The sequence below is a fragment of the Vanellus vanellus genome (assembly GCF_965231255.1).
Source record: "Vanellus vanellus genome assembly, chromosome: Z".
NCBI classification, from domain to species: domain Eukaryota; kingdom Metazoa; phylum Chordata; class Aves; order Charadriiformes; family Charadriidae; genus Vanellus; species Vanellus vanellus.
In genome coordinates this window covers 78,913,180-78,930,235 of record NC_138908.1, presented here as the reverse complement: position 1 = coordinate 78,930,235, position 17,056 = coordinate 78,913,180, and the positions used below count along the sequence as shown (strand labels likewise).

General features: G+C 41.5%; 1 protein-coding gene across 1 annotated transcript in view; it reads left to right on the top strand.

Annotated features, from left to right (window-relative positions):
- Window positions 1-707: 707 nt before the first annotated feature.
- The window catches only part of UBAP1 (ubiquitin associated protein 1), a 40,606-nt gene continuing 24,257 nt past the window's right edge, over window positions 708-17,056 (top strand). Inside the window, exon 1 of the mRNA XM_082497494.1 lies at window positions 708-733. The gene's annotated coding sequence lies outside the window, so the exon portion shown is untranslated. The remainder of the gene's footprint in view (window positions 734-17,056) is intronic.

Sequence of the window (17,056 nt, the reverse complement as noted above, 5' to 3'; positions counted from 1 at the left end):
CGGTTTCCCATTGTGATTCTCCACATCCTCCCCAGGGCACGCACAACTGCCACCCCCACTTTGCACAAACCCCCTCCATTTGGGGCCAGTACCCTCTGAAAAGGCTGAAAACCCACTGCCAAAGCATCCTCTTTGAGGGGGGAAAAAAGCACTGTGGTGTGGTGAGCCCAGGTGGGAATGTCCCCTCTAATGGACGAGGACAGCCATCGGGGCGGCCATGGCCGCTGCGGGAAGGGGCTGAGGCATGGAGAGGGGGTGTGAAATGCCCCCTCAGGGGCCGGCTCACCACCCTCCTCCGGCCCCCGGGGACGCCTGTGGCTGTGCGCCGCTGGGGGAGGGGCCAGAGGTGCTGGAGGAACCCCCGGGACTGGGGACAGGGATGGGGACACGCACAGGCCCCGCCCACCGCCGCCTGGACCCCGCCCACAGCGGGAAGAGGCGGGGCTCCCCGCGCCATCGCCCCGCCCCTCTCACCGCCGAGGTGACGTCACCGCTAGCACCTCCCGATTGGGCCGGCTCGGGGCAGGTGACCTGGCGGCGTGACGCCAGCGCGTCGCCGGAGAGTGCGTAGGCGGAAGAGGGGTGTGTGGGGGGCAGCAGGTAGACAAGATGGCGTCGCCCGGCGGCCGGGCTGGAGGTGGCGAGGCGGCGCGGGTTTCCTAGGGTAGGGCGGTGGGAAGCGGGCAGCGACCGCGGGGACGGTTAGAGCCGGGGGCCGCCAGGCGCCGCGCAGGTAAGGAGCGGGCCGGGAGTGGGTGGGGGTGTGGGAGCTGTTCCCTCTCTTAGTGGGGCCTGGGCAGGGGGGCGCAGCCGGCCACTCCCCGGGCTCTCCGCCCCGCCGCCGGCTGCAAGCTTCGCCGCCGCTTCTCTTCGGCCTTCCGCGCCCCCGCGGTGATTCAGCAGATGTGGAGTGCCGCTGGGCTCCCCCGGGGGCGGAGGGCTGGAGGGTCTGCAGGATGAGGGTACCGTTTAACGGAGGTGGTAACCGGCAGAATCCACTCCGAGGGACGGAGTCCTGTCGATCTGTCTGGGGCTGGGCCCGTGGAGCAGAGGGAGGTCGGGTGACGTTCCTGTCCCTACACGCTGCTGCTTTCCGGCAGTTTCGGGGACTGCCTGAGTCAAGGGAATACTTTTCTGCTTAACAACCCTTGATGAACTTGTCTTCTAAGAGCTAATCGCCGTTGAAATCTGAGTAACCGGTTAGCGTCCGTGATATTTGGAACTAAGTTTCTCCCCACGGTAACTAAATTTTCTATGAAGAACCGAAACGTCTGCTTTTGCTTGGGAGGGTGCGCGTGTGTTTTTTGTCAGGCCTGCCTTCATGTAATTTGTTAATTTCTGACTCTTGTGTTGTGAAAACTGTAGTACTCATCTTCCCTATGCTACTTGTGATTTTAGATTTCTGCTGTATTCACTCTTTGGTTGCGTTTTCGTGTAGGCTGAAGAGCCAAAGTCTAGTTTACTTCATGGGTCGTAGTCCTCCACATTCCTGTTTAAGCGTATTATCTATTTTCTGGATCTTTTCCATTTAGCTGTTCTGCTTTTGAATGGGGAAGAGAGTCGTATCTTTATCTGCATTTGAGATGTAGGTGTACCGTGGAAATATACGCTGGTGTAAGAATACTTCAGTTTTGTAGTTTCTAAGTTGCTAATAATGCTTTCTGTTTTGTTTAGCTCAGTACTTACTAGAAGTAAAACATATAACACTTTAATGAAGCTATTTAGTAAAATTTGAGAACTGTGGTCTTGAGTTTTCTTAGCTCAAAAATCTGTCATTTTAAGGGCAAAGTTAACATTGCTTTAGTTTTTTAATTAGTGAAAAAAATTATAATAGATGGAAATGAGTAATCACCTTATCAAGTGTTTTTATTCACCACATCATTTTAAAATTCCAAACAAGTTAAATAAAAAATAATAGTCTTGCAGAAATCTTATGATGTTGATGCTGTCTCTTTAGAGATAAGCAGATGGGCTCTGGCACTTGGCTGTGCAACTAATACAGCTGCCATCCTGGACTCAGTAAAAATGTATTCATGTCAAATTTAAGCACTTTGAGGTAGGTATTCCTAAATGACAAGTGACTATTGCCAAATTAAGTAACAACTGAGTTGTGACTGATGATGTAACTAAAGTGGCTGTGTTACTGATAGAAGGCATACTGCATCTCACAGCCTGTTATGGGGTTAAGAGGCTTTTGTGGGACGTTGGTGAGGGGAATCTTCCTCCAACGGTGATCCAGATTGTTAAGCAAAGAGAGGAAGAGGTGGTACTGCAATTAGCCAGACCTCTTCTTTGCTTTCTTTCCCTTATAATCCTCAGTTCGTGTGACTTTCTGCCTCTGCACCAGCAGTCCTGCAACTGCTGGCTTCCTAGGGCTGACCCTGCATACCTGGCATCTCTGCTTTGCAACAGCATTTTTCAGGGGAGAAGGAACAAACTGTTCTCACCACCTTCTCTCCTTTTCTCCATACATAATAGAGCTTTGTGTAGCACTGAACCAGCCATGGGGAAGGGAATGGGGCTGAGATGGTACCTGGTAGCAGCATAGCAGAGTCGGACTGATTTATTCAAGGCCATGTGCAGGATGGTGTTAGGTTGCAGTACCATGGTAGTACTGCCGCTTAATGACTTCAGTTTTCTGTACATGCAGAACTGTGATTTAAAAGTGGCAGTGATGCTTTAGATCATGGTTGCAATCTGATGACCTAAACCTTTTAGGCAAAACCGTAATTCTAAGGATGAGGGTAAGAGAAAACATGTGGTCTTTAAACTTAGCTTTTGCGAGCTTGTGGTTTTAGTCTCAGAAACAAAACTGAAAGTGATTACACTTTTCTTGTCTCACTGGCTGCTGGCCTGCAAGTTTGATAGTTCTCTTTCTTTCCCTGTGAGTGTACTTTGGAACAAGGGAAGAAGTTGCTTCTACTAAGATCAGACACTCTGCGTAAGTGTAAGCTGAAACAAAGGTACCTGAAAGTTCAAAGGGAAAACCAAGGAAATCTCAGGTATAGGATAGGTGAATGAATAAATGTTAGTTTCTCTTTAATGAATTGAAGTTCAATTTTCAGAATATTTTAAGAGTATACTGATCAGTGTAGAGGATATACTGATCAGCTGGGAGACTTACTGTATAGTTTACATTGATGAATAGAAAAATCTTAATGACAAAAAAAAACCATCAAAAACACGTGGAAGAGCTCATCTCCATTGTTCACATGGATGGTGTTTTGCATTGCCCAGTACTTGTTATCCTAGAGACAGAAATCTCTAACAGAATAGGAGTCAGGTTTCTGGACCAATCCAACGGACCACCTCATCTAACTCTGTCACACTGGCAGCCAGAGCTATTTGGCTGGTGCTGATGGCGGAAGTGCTGTAATGCCCGTAGAAGGCATCACCTTACTAATCCTTCTCCTTTTTAATTGTGTAAGCTTATGGTTTTCTGTTGCTTCCACGAACTTTAGGAATTGAATTCAGGGCATATTGTTCTTAATGTCCAGTCTCTTTATCATAAGTTTTTGACATCAGCCTGTTCCTGTATTTTACAGTTCTGCGGGGTTGAATATTTCGATAAATTGATCTGTGAGAAATTTAGTTTTACTTATTGGACAGAACTTCCATCCAGCCTTCTCTGGCATTTTGTTTCTAATATAATCATTTCCAGTATTTTGAGTCATAAATTCCAGAGCTTCAGCTGTCATTTTACAAGGATTTCTACCAAAAGGCATTACTGTCTATTTATAATTGATCAGTGCAATTCAGATCAATGTCAGTGTAAAGAAGGTCTAGTGGAGCTGCAATTGAAAAGCTCTGGAATATATTTTTGAAAGCTATTTATGGTTTGAAGAAAAGGCAAAGAAGCGTTGTTTACAACTTATAAATAGCTTTCTTGTTTGAAAAATTAGGTCTTCTAGGGTGTATCAAAGGCTGGTTTCTCTTCCCTGTATTGTTTGTGCTTGCTCTGATAACTACGAAGGCAATGCTATTGATCTTACATTGTGTACCACTCTACAATTGATCATTTGGATTGCAGTTCATCGATACAAGCCTGAGCTTACAGTTTTTCTGTGTTAATTACTTGGGGTGGGTAATCCTCTGTGGTATGCAAGTGCATTGCTTAATGCTTTGACCCTCTGACTTGGTTTGAGTAAGCTCATGTTCTGTGTCCCGAATCACCTTTTGCATTCAGTGTAGTTTTGTATTGAGGTCTCCTAAGAGAAACTGAGCACTGGGGTTTTCCTGTCTCTTAAATGATCATATTTATTCCAAATCTTTGCTTGCATGGGGAATACATTTTTTTTTAAACGTTAAGAGATACTGTCTTTCCTGTGCTTGGGAAATTTTGAAAGAACAGCTTATATGTCCAGACTTGGTTGCAGGTTTGTTTTTTTTTTTTTTTTTTTTTTCCTCTCTTTGAAAGGCTACAAGGTCTTGTTAGAATCCTTTAAGCTTGCAATGTACTTGAAACACAGGAGTATATCAAAGGGGGAACAGAATATCATTGCTCTGACTTAGGTTTAAATCTTCTTTTCTAGAAGGGAAAGCAGATTGGTTCGAAATGCCATGTTGCATTAGTAGTATTACATTTTTTAACTAACTGACTGACTTCAAATGGAAATTCTGAATTTGTATTTTCTCAGCTGCTCTTTGTGTCAGAAACTCTTACACCAGAGTAACATTTTAAGTGGGAAAATCAGAAGAACGTGAGTCATATCCAAGAAGCAGTCAGTTCTTCAGCTGGAAGAGGGTCTGAATATGAATATACTACAGCTGCTAAGGTACTGGTAGTTGGTATCATGGACAGTAGTAATAAAGAGTTGTGAGCTTTTATTTAGTCTGGTGTCTGTTGCTGGAGATCAGCATTCGTAATAACTATCTACTAGACTATGTGACAGATTTGATTTAAGCCCTTTCATAATGTTTGTGCTTGCGCCATTTGACATCTCTAGGATAGCAGCAGACAAAGCTGTGACTGAAATGACTGGTGAGATTTATTCCCTGAGTTTTGGATGTTGGATTTCTAAGAATATGCATATTGCCAGTTGTGCAATGTCAAGTATTAGTGCTATGCTTAATCTGGACATAGAGATGTGCTTATGTGTTCAACTTGATTTGTCTCATCAATCCTGAACTCTAAAATAAAACTAGATTCCTAGTTTATAAGCAATCCACAAAGTAATTGTTAAAGCTTATGTATTTCCTTTTCTGGTACAGCAAAGCCACACCGAGTTCCACCCTAATGAGTAACACCATGATGTGGTGTCCTTGCACAGTAATGTATAACAATTTCAAATAGAAATATAGGAGCCATATGTAGTAGGAAAGGAGTTTATATGAACAAAATCACCGTTAATCATCTAGAATAAAATTGTGTGTAGTGAAAAAGGATGGAAAAGCTTTATCCTGCATACTCTCTGAGAAAAGAATACATTCTTAATCTTTTAATTAAGTATTAGATCACCACAAGCAGTTTGTTGCCAGTCTATTTGATTTCTTTGTAGAAAAAAGCTGAGAGATTATTGAGTTTCATTTTGATTGCTGTGTTTGTAACAGTATAAAAAGAAGGGGTTTTATTATGCTTTTTGGAAAGTACCTTTAGGTGCTTTACTGGGAAGAGGGGGAATGAGTAAGTGAATGTATCCCCTAAATCATGTGTTAGTTGGAGTTTTGGAAACAAAAATGCATAGAAAAACTATGGTACTCTGAAATAACTTTGCACTCAAGGGGATTAATGAACCATAAAAATTTGGGGGGGCAGATTTCTATATTACATGCCTCTGAGATATGCGAGCTCCTTATAAACTTAAGTTTGTTATTAATCAAGCTGTAATTCTGTCAGTGGTCGTTGGCTGGCAGGGCTCTGTACCAGCAATTACTTTTACAACTAAGCATATAACTATTTGAGGTATTGTCTTCTAGACACTATTCTGGGGGATAATTTAAAGATAATCTCTGCGTAAAAAGATTCTTTATCAAGTTTTAATCACCCAATTGTTTGTGTTACCATTTTCATTTGAAGAAATGTTAGACTTTGCAAGGTGGAGGAGGAGATGTTTTTCAGGACTCCCACAGCTGATAAGGAGTCTTGTGCTTGCACAGATGCAAAATGCAATCCCTTTAAGCCAGTGAACTGTCTGTGGAAGAACAATTACTAGATTCTGATTAGTATTTTACCAGAGGTCAATTTTCAAAATATCTGCAGTTACAGGTTTCCTTCTTGTTTGTAGAAGGGAGTTTAATACGTGACTTCTGTTGACTTACCTGGAAGTCTTTTGATAGCTGTTAAAAATCTCATAATGTATTCCTAGATCACTGCCTCTGCTTAGTTATGTAACTTGGCAAAGAAAATGCGAGTGAAGACAGGAAAAAGCTTGTTGCTTTTAACTAACGCTATCAAATTTTTCTTAATTTATATGCAAAGGGAAAGCTAGCAAACTCAAGTGTGGACATAAATGTAATACTGTTGTGTTCCATAATGTCCTCTACATGAAGATCTTCAACTGGAAAAACCTTAATAAATAAAGCTTAAAGAATCCACAAGCGTATTATGAGATGCAAGATAAATGAAGGTAGACAAAGGTGAAGAAGCTGGATGTGGCTTGAATGGTTAAGTGCTCTAAGCTGCTTTTGGAGCTGTGGATGGAGTCTGGAAATGCACATTTGGTTGACAGAACAGCTGTCACATCTGTTTGTGTGACATGATAATATCCTTTTCATACCTGAGCTTCCATATTGCATATGCAGGTGGTATACAGTTGTGAAGGTCTGCCGGTCTCTTGGGACGTTCCCTATGTGTTATGATACTGGACTGATAAAGAAGTTCTCCCTCCTACCTCTGTGCTTTCTCTCCCCTCTCCCAAGGAGATGAATGTTTGAAATACACCAGTATTTAGTGCAGGGATCTAGCTATGCTCTGAATAAATTGATTCTACTGAGTAATGCAGAGGCTTTCTCTCCCAACTTGAAGGGAAAGAGAGAAGTTTTGTATCTGTTTTACTACAAGCCTTCTTTAAGGCATATTTCTCCTGTAATTTGACGTTACTGTGGGAATGTAAATGTGATGCTCCTGTTTTGTCATTAGGCAGCATTGGATTTATTTGCTAAAGTAAGCTGGATTGAATCAGACATGGGTTATAAAACAGGCAAGTTGAGACTGATTCTGAGGTTACAGGAGAAAATCTGATATCTCAGTTGAGGAATGGTCAACCCATAGTCTTTCCGCTTCTTTAAAAAGAATTTGAAATCTTGCTGCTTTGTCACAGCAATATGGTCCACTGAGATAGATCTTTGTACTGTTAACAGTCCCGTATTGTTGCCAGTCTGTTAGACATTTGGAGAGAAAAATCTATGGGTATGACTCTTGGATGGTCATGGGGCAATCTCATCCAGCAACCAACTCTGGTCTAGTTATAAAATAGAAGTAAGGCTAAATTGCTGAAGCTGAGTCAGATCTGTCAAAATGTCCTGAGGAGATAAAGCTAATGCGTCTCTGAAGGCTGCTTTTGTACATAAGATCAGCTGTTTCTTTTTAGTTATTCATTGCTTTAAGAGTTTCAGGAGTTGCATTCATTACTGTAGCTGCTGAAGAAATTTCTAATGTGCAGGAAAAAAGTTTATACCACTGAGGAAGAGTGAGGATACAGTGTATTACAAAATTGCAGACTTAAATGAATTTGAAGTAGTAACTTAGAAATGAAGTTTGGACCAAGTCCAGTTTTGTGTTATCAATCCAGAAGAACATCCTTGAGCCTTTTATGGTAAGATGAAAAGCTGAATAGGAGTGATTTGGTAGGGAAAAATGGGGGGACAAAGATAGTGGTCCAAACCTGAGAGAATGCAGTAAGTTTCTTTGGGTAGGTGTGGATTTGGGATTCAGGAAATACAAGTTCCGTTCTGACTTTGTTGCTGGCTGAGCTACATGGCTGGGTGAAAACTGCTTCAGCCTTGTGCCCTGTTCCCCACACCTGCAAAAGAGGGATAGTTTTACTGCTGGTTAAGTGTCTTAACAGCTATTTTGAAGTCTCATGCAAGAACTAGGTAGTGCTGAGGGTATAAGGGAATTTTGGTGAAACTACTTTCCACTCAGGGGAGAGGTAATGAATGGAGAGTGCATGTGTAAGGGTGTTCAATTCCTGGCTGTATGAATATCCTGTAGCCGCCTTAGATTTCATCTGAAAGCATTGTCTTTCTGTGGCTATTGCTTCTTTTCCGTTCCACTTCATCATGAAACTCAAGTTCAGTCTTCATATGCTCTTATCATTGGGAGGCTTGTAATTGTGCATGTGGCTGTCACTCCCAGTGTCTTGCAAGTTTCTGGATTTTGGTCTGTACGTTCACGGTAGAAAAATCATTTTGTGTTTGTAGTGAAGTGCAAGCTTTCAGTCTACACTAGTCCTTAAACTCATGTGCTCCAAACATTATCTAAAAGTGTAGGATTGTAGTGCTGGGAGGACAAATTGAATTTTGTTTTACACAGACAGAAAGCAGACCTTTCAATTATTACTTTTTTCTAAGTGAGGAAATGTAAATCTTGAAACTAATTTTATATGGAAACAATTGGAATTAAGGTAGGTGGGTGTAGGGGTTATTTTATGATGCTTAGGAATCTACTGATTCTACTGACTTAATGTAGCTGGTGAGGGCTGCAGAACAGGGAGGGGGGAATGACACCTATGATACGGAAAGGCTTTCTCAAGCAGTATGCAAAGGTGAGAGTGGCAAGTGGAGCATCCTTGAAAGTCGCGTGTCAGGGATAGGGTAGGTGCTCTGCTTTTCTTCACAGAGGGTGAGGGTTGTCTGCCTGTTTGTGTATCTTCAGTACTGGTAACCTCAGCTGTGGCAGTTGCATGCGTAGAAGGAACCTTGTTTAACAGATATACTGACTCTGTCTTTGTTTTTTCCCTGTTGCTTGTGGCTTCCACTCCTGAAGTTTCAGTCCATTGTTGGACTATAGGCTGAATCATGTTTCCATTTAAGCAAGTGTAAAGAGTGGTCTTTGCTGTTTGAGGACTCTGAAATCAAGAGGTGGCAAGGAAGATGTGTCAGCTCAGGACTGGAGTGTGCTGCCTTCAGGTGGTGTAGGCCACTAAATTTTCTAATATACAACACAGCAAGCAGCTCTTCTGGTTTTGTAATATATCTGCTACAGCTGAGGGCAACCTCAGTTTGACTGTGCAAAGGTAGCTTTCTACTTTTCTACACTAGACAAGCTCGCTTAGGACAATTTAACTTGCTGTGTTCCAAATGAGTTCAATTCCAGAAGTGTATTTGGTGTAGGTACCACTGCTTTGCCAAGCCTTTTCAGGTGTCTGCTGCCGTTTTCACGTGTCAGAGTATTACTCGGTTTTTGATAGTCTGTAATGATACTTCTGTTTCTGTGTGTTTTTAAAGAGCAGAACTTAATCTTTCCTACCAGTTCTGGTCTTCTCTAAAGTTAACAAGCCTTTTCAAGAAATAATTAAGGTGTAGTTATTCACTTCAGAACCATTTCCTGCTTGCTATTTATGCTCCGTTATGCACCAGTTCCATGTTTAATTAAAATGAGTGGAACTTGCTCATTTAAAATATGGCTTCTGTTAGTGGAATTTAATTCACTGTTGACTACTGATAGTATTTCCCATCTACGTCATCTTTTTAATGCAGTCATTCAGTCCTGTTTGGACTGGAAAAATGAAAGTAGAATTAACCTGGTACTGTATCTGGGGATGAAACGAGATTGATTCTTATTCAGGCATTACTGCAATGGGACCATAATTTTTATTAGCTTGATTAACTTTTTTTTATATTCCAGTTTTATTTCTTTGTTCTGTTGAGTTAGTCTGGGAAGGAGTATTTCCCTGCTGAGACCTTGGCTCAGTGAAGGTATGAAAGTAGCTGAATTGAGTGTTCATCTTCAACAGTGATGAGGGTTTTTTTTTTTCATTGTCTGTAAGTTTTGTCCTTCAGTGCAGCAGAACCTGGGATCTTTTCAGGTGTATACTTATTTTCTTGTACACTTTCTATACACTTTTCTGTGTATACTTATTTTCTTGTCTCAGCCTTGATAGGAAGGGTTGCATGAAGACAGATAATGTATTGGCTTAGTAGGAATGACATAGGAATTAAGGACAAAAGCTAGTGTCGAAAGCTGAAACTGTACCAGTGACATACTGATGGGTGGAAGAAAATGCATAAAACCCCCCAAAAGTCAAGTAAGTGTGTGAAGAATGTCACATCTGTAGCATCTAACATGTAATTCACGTTTCTCACATTAGTGTTGCCAAGACAAAGGCAAACCAAGCTTATGAGGGATGTTTGAGTTTTATGTTGTCACTTCGCAGAAAAGTGTTTTGGGGAGCACACTTTTCCAGGCATGCTGGGATCAGCTCTTAGCTGCTTCAGTAGTAGGAAGTTTTTAGAATTTCTGCTTTCATGTATCTCAGTGTGTATTTGGTGAAGGAGTAACCTATAGTGAATAGGGGTGTTTCCTGGAAAACAGGCAACACTGGGACATGAAACTGAAAGAGGGTAGATTTAGATTGGATATAAGGAAGAAGTTTTTTTATTATGAGGGTGGTGAGACAGGTTTCCTGGAGAAGTTGTGGATGCCCCATCATTGGAAGTGGTCAAAGCTGGGTGGAACAGGGCTTTGAGCAACCTGATATAGTGAAAGATGTCGCTGCCTGTGGCAGAGGGCTTGGATTAGATCATCTTTGAAGGTCCTGTCCAACCCAAACTATTCCATGGTTGGTGACTCTTAAATTAAGTGAATTTGCAGGAAACTTGCATTCTCAAAATGTGGCTCATTTAGTTTAGAGAAGTGAGGTATGTTAATGGAAAACGTGGACATCAGATGGCTGGAAAAGTTCAGCAGTTTTAACCATATTATGGGAGAGATTCTGTAGGGTGTGGGAGAAGGCAGTGGGTGGCCTTATGTGTATTTAAACTGCTTGGACTGAGGGTGCAATTAGAATTTGAAGAAGTGGCTTCCATGCCGAGCTCAAGGTTTTAGCATGCTTGCTGCAGGGCAGGCAGAGTTGTTTGTAGGTGGAATAGTTAATTTAATAGGGTGTATTTTCTGTCAGTACCATACTGAGTTTTGCTGGGAAAATATGAAATGTGTGGTGAGAGTGGGTAGTGCATGTGACCCTAGTATAAAGGAAAAATTGATGAATCTATAGTAGTTTAACACTGGTCCCATTATTCACGTACAAAATGCAGTAGACACTTTTTTTGGCTGAGTTCAAATATATGAAATGGCAAGTGATGTCTGATCTGCTGGCAGATTTTATTTTTCCACTTTAAAACTTCTGTCCAACTTGATTTCTTGCTAGATATTTTTTGTCTGCTTTGTTAAAGTAATTCAATAAGCATTCCCATTTCACCAGATTTCTAACCAAAAATGTAACTAACAAGAAATAGTACCATTTCTCTTCTGAGCTTTAACAGGGAAACGGTGACAGTTGTACAGCTTTCTTTGGAATGGATTTTTTTAAGTGGAGTCATTTAATTGCTGTAGTGTGTTTAGATGTATTAAATTTTGGTTAATTAATATTTATCAAAGGAATACAAATTGCTTTCTGCAACAAAATAATTTGAGTTCTTGTGTCAGTATTGGGAGTAGGTCCTGGTATGGTCAACAGAGTTGAACTTTTTTCTAGGTAATATCAGATCAGCTACCTGTACGCGTCTCTTGGTCAAAGACCATAAGAAGAAAAAGCTTGAAACTCCCGATTCTGTTATTTTGGGGTTAAAAAGGGGATGTTCTGATTAATGGCAAAAGCTGTTTTACTCTTATGTTTGCAGCATTTTTGGAATGTTTGTCTAGCTCTCCTCATTCATAACTGGGACAAGTCTGAAGTATTAATAATATTCAAGTGCTTCAGAATCAGCTTGTAACGTACTGAAGTACCACTGCAACAAATAGAGCAGCATTTTAGTTGCTTATGCTGCTCTGAGTTCCAGACATTCATTTTAAATGTGCAGGATATTCCACTGTTTTTTCATATATCTTTACCAGAAGAACAGAATAAGTGGGGTATTTTGTTGCTGAAGCTAGCAACTTTCTCTGGCTAGCAGTCTCTCCCATTTGAGAAAGGTTGTATTGAAATACTAGCTTTCTTCTGAAGTGCTAGGATTAGCTATAAAAGTTAATGCGCATTCCTGGCTCTGGCTAGTGCTAAGATTACTGTTAAAGATTTGACTTGCTTGTAGTAGTATGAAGTCTTGTGCTAATTAAGTGAAGTAGCTGAATTTGATAGTAGTTGCTACATGCTTTCCATCTGACTATTTTAAGCTCTCAGAAGTGGTAGGTATTTGCTATCCAAACTTTAGATATAGGGAAATAGTAGTTACAAGCAGTTGCTCCACTCATCAAATTTGGAGCCTGTTTCATTACTGCATTGTGAGACTATTGTAGCCCTCATTGGTGGTATGAGTGCTGGATCATCTTTTCTTGCGTTTTTCTTAGAATTTAGGAGTTGCACAATGTGTTTATGTTCTCTGCTATGGTTTGTCATGTGACTGTCTATCTCGCTTCTGTTGTATCTAAAGGAGTGGAAGATGGTCCTTCTTTTTCTAGTTTACCACCCTTTTCTTGGTAATGATGTAGCTTCTAGATTAGTGAAGCTGATCTCAAGAAGCAAAAAAAAGATGGAAATCCATATATTCTTGGGGAAGTGGATGGTTCGGAAGAGAGAGCCACCCTGTGAGGAGACCTGGATAGGCTGGAAGAGTGGGCTAACAAGAACCTTATGAAGTTCAACAAGGACAAGTGTAAGGTCTTGCACCTGGGAAAACATAATCCAGGAGCGCAGCACGGGCTGCGATCTACCTGGCTGGGGAGCAGCTCTGTGGAAAGAGACCTGGGGGTCATGGTGGACAAGCAGCTCAATATGAATGAACAGTGTGCTGCTGCTGCTGCAGCAAAGAAAGCCACCGGGATGCTGGGTTGCATCAGCAAGGGCATCACCAGCAGAGATAAAGAAGTCACTATCCCACTCTACTCAGCGCTGGTCATGCCACACCTGGAATACTGTGTTCAGTTTTGGTCCCTGCTATCCAAAAAATATGTGGACAGGGTGGAGAGGGTCCAGAGAAGGGCCACAAAGATGATGAGAGGACTGGGAAGCCTGCCATATGAGGAAAGGCTGTCAGAACTGGGTGTCTTCAGCCTGGAGGAAAGAAGGCTTAGGGGAGACCTTATCACCATGTTCCAGTATTTAAAGGGTGGATACAGAGAAGATGGAGACTCCCTTTTTAGAATGAAAAGACAAGGGATAATGGGTACAAGTTACTCCTGGGGAGATTCCAACTGGACACAAGAGGAAGAATTTTCACAATGAGAACAATCAGCCATTGGAATAATCTCCCCAGGGAAGTTGTGGATTCCCCAACATTGGACACTTAAGATTCAGATGGGCAGGGTGCTGGGCCATCTTGTCTAGACCATGCTTTTGCCAAGAAAGGTTGGGCCAGATGATCCTTGAGATTCCTTCCAACCTGGTATTCTATGATATTTTTTTTCCTCTGCTTTTCTGTTACATGACCTTTAAATAACTTAAGTAACAGTCACTAGTAGGAACTACAGTCTAAAATCTACATCTGCTTATGGAGTTGACAGAAACTAGGCTATCCCCTTGTTTGCTGAGTTTGAAAGTCAGGCCAGCCTCAGATGTTAGTTTTAGGTGGTTTTCTCTTGTGATAGGACTCTCTTTTTTTATTATTTTTTTTTGCAAGACTCCATTTTAATAAGGTCACCCATTTGTTGAACAGTTAAATGTGATTTTAGAGTAGGTGCAGCTTTTATATTTTTGTTTGGCATGTCAGTCTCTGGCCAAAAGAGAAGCTTGTGCTGATCTGCCTTGACCACAGGGCTGTATGTAAGTAATTTTCAGTTCTCTTACGCTCTTGCCTGTGAAACTTGTAGTTCTGGAGGCTTATGTGGTATATAAGCTTCAACTTCATTGGAAACTTTTATGGCTGGTAAGCGATTCGATGATTGAAAAACTGGTGCGTTGGTGTTCTGCATTTCCTTAGCCATTTTAGGGTTTTCCCTTGTGTCTGGGTGAAATGTATGGCAAATTACCTTATATCCCAAATACAGTCAGAATCTTAATGGAGAAATAGAGCTGTCCATTATCGGTTAGGAGCCTTAAATCCCTAACCATCTCAAACAGTATGTGCTTTTAACAAGTGTGCTGTCTTTAATGAACAAATTGGGACATGACATGAGGATAGCTGTGTAACTACAGGTGTCTAATATTGATGCAGTGAATCCATACAGAACAACAGAGCAAGACATGTGATGCTTCTCTGACAGCATGTAGAAGAGCTGTCTTGTGCTTTTAACTTCCTGTTGATTGATGTGTACTGAAGCAACAGGTCTAATTGCCCCCTGTGTCACATTAAGCAACAGCACAATCTCAAGAATCAAATATTCCTAATGTTTGTCACTGCTAGGAAGATGCTTTCCAACATCTGCATGTAAGGGCCCACAATGGATGTTACTGCCGTCACTAAAGAGTGTTGTCTCGTAGTCCAATAATGTGATCTGCACACAGACCTACTCTTCAGGGTCTCTTTTCTCCCTGTCCTTCCCACCCATGTATTCTGGAAATGTGTTTGAAAATGTCATTTTTTTTTTTTTATTAGTTCTTATCCCTCTGCCCCTCAGTCATTGCACTGGAAATAACAAACTGAATTAGTTTGATGTTATAGACTGTCCTTCAAAATTTAGATCTAACATCACAGTTGCTTGGATTGTTGATCCATGGAGTATGTATGCAGAGATATCTCATCCCTTCCTCCCCCTACTCCCTGTTGTCAATGTAATCCCACTCTGCATTTGATTAAATGCAGGCTGACGACATATCCCATGAGATGAAGACATGTCATTAGATTTGTTTTAACCAGCAGCCATTGAAAATTGAACGGAAATTGCACACCTGTACTTGCTTCAAGAAGGGTCTGGTTTGTTCTTGTTGAACTTAAAATAGACCAAGAACCTTAATATACCTTATGTCCTGGGTTGCAGTAGCACTTAAAAGGAATTACTGTAGATGTACTTAAAACTTTTTTCTGTTAAGACTGGTGAAAGTGATACTTTTTCTTTTTTTTCCTTTTATTTTTTTTTCCTGCTGCAGGACATGTAGTTGCAACATGTCAAATCTAGTTTTACAATTACTTTATCCGAAGAGCTGTTATCAGTGGCTCAATGTGATCGTGCTTTATGAAAGGGGAGTACCTCCATGCAGCTGACTGTGCTCATTGTTTGCAGAACTGTTAGAGGTACAAAGCAGAAGCATTTGCTGCAGATTTTGGAGTGATGTCATCTATTTGGAGATGACAGTAAATGAAAACAGAATCTGTTTTGTACGGTAGTAAACTTCTGTGATCAGCTTTTTACTGTCAGTCTACATAAGATCTCAGTTGCATAGCCATGGTTGAGCACTTGCATAGGTGGGAAGCTTTGATATGAGAATCTTATCTTTTGTTTTACCTTAGCAACAAGCACTGTCAACTTCTATATTTGTTGTATGAGGCTGTATACAGAATCCTGATGTTGGTCATAGCCTGTCACTTGCACTGAAATGGGTATAGTGAAAACTTAAACCACCGTTTAAATATGGAATACCTGTGACGCATTAGAAATCAATCACTTGAATCAAACCGCTTTTCATTGTTTCCTAACGTAAAATCAGTAGTAGTTCATGAATGTAATACAGGGAGAGAAAAAACTGATCTTTTCTTCTTAAAGTCTTTTTGTGTTTTGGTAGTTTTCAGAGGGAATGGATGCATCCTCAGTGAAGTGTACTTAGCCTACACAAGGTGTGTTAGGAGGCAAAATGGAAGTTGCAAGATCAGATCTCTCATCTCTGAAAACCATGGATGTGCTGATTTGATTATGGTTGGTAACCTGAGGCATTTTGGTTTCCTCAGACCCATAATAAGTACATTTCTCACTTATCTGAATCTTAGGTGGGAGTTACTTCAGAGAATTCATGTGGTCTGGAATCAAGACATTCTTGCACCCAAAAACAAGGGATATAGCAACAAGAGACCAGTTCTTCTTGACACATGGTTAATTGGCTTGAGTTATCACTGAGAAAGCTGTTCCAGGTACCATTAGTAGTAGGATGCTTCCAACTTGACCAGTCAGGGCTCTTTCAGAAGAAAAAGAATGTAAATATAAACTTCGGGGAAAACATAAATTGGAGGAATATGGAAATAATAATTAAAACCACCCCAATTTCCCAGCAGCTCCCCAGGACTCACTTTTGGTAGTAAATTTTTTTTCCTCATCTGTTGATGAGACTGTCCCTTTGGTATTGCTTGACTGCACCAAGTCACGCTTCTCTGCATTCTCCTTATTGTCTGGCAGCACAGCTAAATAGTCATTCAGGTTTAAGTGGTGACGTGCCAGGTGGACTGTCTTCATCACCTCTATGCTGTCCCTTCAAGCCTTTCCAGCTTGTCATTTATCTGTCTTTGTGCCTGTTGTTTCTGTCATCAGTTTTTTCTTGTCACTTCTCTGTTTCTGCATCTTTGCATTGTTTTTTGTTGTTGTGATTGTTTCCCAGTTCCCCCATCCCTTTCTGTCATCAGTCTGAGGTCCTCTGGCCCTTGATAGGACGGGGGGGGGATGGCTCCAAACTGGAAGAAGGAAGATTTAGATTAGATATTAGGGAGAAACTTTTCACTTTGAGGGTGGTGAGGCACTGGCACAGGCTGCCCAGAGAGGTTGTTGAGGCCCCATCCCTGGAGGTGTTCAAGGCCAGGCTGGATGTGGCCTTGGGCAACCTGGTCTAGTGGGAAGTGTCCCTGCCTATGGCAGGGGGGGTTGGAACTGGGTGATCTTCAAGGTCCTTTCCAACCTAAACCATTCTATGATTCACCCTGGTCTCTGCTATTCTGTTTTCCTCTGGCTGGTTATAAGAATGTTGCCCTATTGCCTCAGTGTTACTAAGTGAAAAATGAGCATACAGACAGGAAGGGAAGAGCTCACATCCAGTTGCTTCAGTGGCTGCTGGTGTTAAAAGTTGCTTATAACTTCTAGGTGCTTGTAGCCCTTATTTTTTCT